Raw genomic sequence first — 2,831 nt, forward strand, 5'->3', positions numbered from 1 at the left:
GTATTATATGCTATGTTATCTTTTAACAAAGTTTAAAGTTTGATCTGCAGTAATAGTTCTGCAAAAATGTTAAAGACTTCGGCATCACAAAACTGTATTTAGGAAGAGAGGAATCATTGTTTTGGAATTGGAGGATGTTTGATGCCTTGGACACAATAATCATATTTTTGGAATGGAAAAACACACTGGTGTAGAATATCAGTTCATATACAAACTTTGTCTCTCAAAGTTAGAGGGTAGTTTTGTGTGCTTTGAGGCTTTTACACAGTGGCCCTAGAAGCCCCACATACATATTTTCCCTTAAACTTTGTAATGTTTTGAAGCCTCTTTCAGATTAAAACAGAACCTCTTGAAATTGAGCTCCTCTCCCTTCTGCCAAGGCAAGGAACAGGATAAAACTGTCATGCAGGTATTGTCTCCCCAAAAGGCACTGTCAGTTCCCACTGAAGTCCACTGTCAGAGTGGAACAGCTCACTGCTGTTAAAAGACATGTACAGGGCTTCTCAGACTGACAGGTTTAAAACATAACCTCACAACTTTTCTTTTTGCTGTTGCTGGTTTGGAGTCCTTACATCTTCTCTTAAAGTTAGCCTAAAACTTTTTGGTATTGTGGCACAAACTACCCTTCATCCTAAGGGGTTTGTAGACTTGGGTTATTTTTAGTAGTCCTACAAAATGAACATGTACCTATTCACCAGACACTTAAAAAATCATAGCTACTAGTGATTGTGTATAAATTCTGGTGTTCTTGGCTTTAATGTATCTAGTGAGTTTTGGAGTTTGGAGAATGTACTTGAATGTACATTCCTGAAGTTGGTTATTGTGTGACTTGTTTGACATGCTTCATTTTCAGGTCTCTGATGATGAGGTATCCATCTGGATTTAAAACACAGTTCTGAGTTTTTCAATTCTTCATTCAAGAGATGTGTTCTATATTCATGGGTAAGAATATTTTTTATTTTGACTTGGTCCATTTTCTTAATTATCTTGTAATATATTTTTAATTTAGAGGATTTCAGCAACTTAGTTTTGTCTTAAAGGTTTATCAGGAACTTTTACAGTATAGGGTTCATTAGGTGCCTGTGCTAGCTCTTAATTTTGACCCAAGCTAATAACTAAACTTTGGAATTCATATGTCTAAAGATGAATGTTCTAATTAAATCACTAATTCTCCTAGTATTACAGACAGAGAAACAGTGGTATATAGGTAAAGAATTTAAGAATTGGTCTGTGATTTGAGAGACATTTTCTGATATCTATACAGTTCTAAGAGCTTTAACTGTGCATCTTGCCATACATCTTTGGAATTTGGAGTTTTGGAAAGAAAGTGATTCTAACTTGGAATGCAACCAAAGCAAAGGGTCTGAATTTTGTGCAATCAAAACAAACAACAACACTTATTGTCAATAATATAAGCCTTACTTAGTCTGAAGAAACTTTCTGGTATTACACACACCTGCACTTCAAAACAATAGGGGAAAAAAACCCACAAAAGACTCTACAGAAAATATGATTTTTTCAAAAAACTACTGGTATTTTTAATTTATGTAGGTCTCTGAAGAAAACAGCTAAGTTTAAGCTATGTTTACTTCATACATTACAGAATTTATTATGTCTTCTCTCCATTCATTAAGTACAGCTTGCTGAAATATTATTTTGAGGCTTCATAAATTTACCTTGAGTTAAAAATTAATGTCAACATGGATGTCTTAATGAAGTATAGTAAGTAGCCTAAGCATTGCTGTGGGGCTTTTTGATGCCATGTTGTTTTATACAGACTTCTGTGATCTACTTTCTCTTTGGGCTGGTTTTGCTCTATTCAGCTTAAGCAAAGCTGTTCTCATTAAGGAAGGTCTGCCATTCACAGTGAAGGCAGACATGGTTGAGAATGGCAGAAATTTGCCTTCAATTGCATTGGAAGATGGATTTTCTTCCCAAGTAAAATGTCATTTGCATTGTTTGCTGCTTGAAAATTCCACGAACAACCTTAACAAATAAATAGCTACTGATGTCCTTTTTTTTCTTATTTACATTTGGTATATTTATTTCCCAGAGTATACTTGCATGAAAGGAGGAGAGGTGGAGGAAAGGAGTTTGTGCATGTCTGGGGAGTAGAGGAAGGGAAAGTGTTACATGGGGTGTTTGATCCAAGCAGGATCAGCGTAGGTATGGCAACAGACTGCTGTGATTAGTCTGACAAGCACACACAAGCCAGCGTGCTCCAGTTCTTTGCTCCTACTTGGAGCTGGAACTGTAGCCATGGGCTGGAACTCAGTTCTGAGAATTTCGTTTAAGCCCATGTGTTTCAAATCTTCATAATCTTCAAATTAAAATTCAAGGTACTTGAGTGATCTTTTGAATATTTAGCATGATGTCTGTGAACTCTGTAGCAGAAAGAGAATTCTAAACAAAACCAGTATGTTGAGGGTATGATTTTACTAAAGGGATGGCTCATTACTCAAAAATAGTTAGAAATGCATAATGAGAAATTCATAGAAATGAAAAGTAATTTTAATCTAAAATAATAATATATATATATACACAATTGGATGTATGGGTTTTTATTTGGGCTACCCAACCAAGTTTCATCCAAATTTTAGTGATAACAATAAGAAAATGCATCTTTTCAATCCATATTTAGCTATAGATACCACGGCTCTCCAGTACAGACAGTCCTTTATGCTAGGGAATAAAAGAGTTGATATCTACTAAATGTTCTTTTTTAGTCTTCTATATGACTGGGATATGCCCCTCTGTGCCTTTTAAATTTAACATGTACATTGATCTTTAAATCTCTGATAGAATATCAATTCTATTGGCACATCAGCAGG

The 2,831-nt window shown here is 35.1% G+C and overlaps 1 protein-coding gene across 1 annotated transcript in view; it reads left to right on the forward strand.

Annotated features, from left to right (window-relative positions):
- CHD9 (chromodomain helicase DNA binding protein 9) overlaps nucleotides 1-2,831 on the forward strand; it is a 78,638-nt gene that overhangs the window by 948 nt on the left and 74,859 nt on the right. Inside the window, 1 exon segment of the mRNA XM_014309234.2 lies at nucleotides 854-942. The gene's annotated coding sequence lies outside the window, so the exon portion shown is untranslated.

The sequence above is a fragment of the Geospiza fortis genome, unplaced genomic scaffold, assembly GCF_000277835.1.
Source record: "Geospiza fortis unplaced genomic scaffold, GeoFor_1.0 scaffold405, whole genome shotgun sequence".
Lineage (NCBI taxonomy): Eukaryota > Metazoa > Chordata > Aves > Passeriformes > Thraupidae > Geospiza > Geospiza fortis.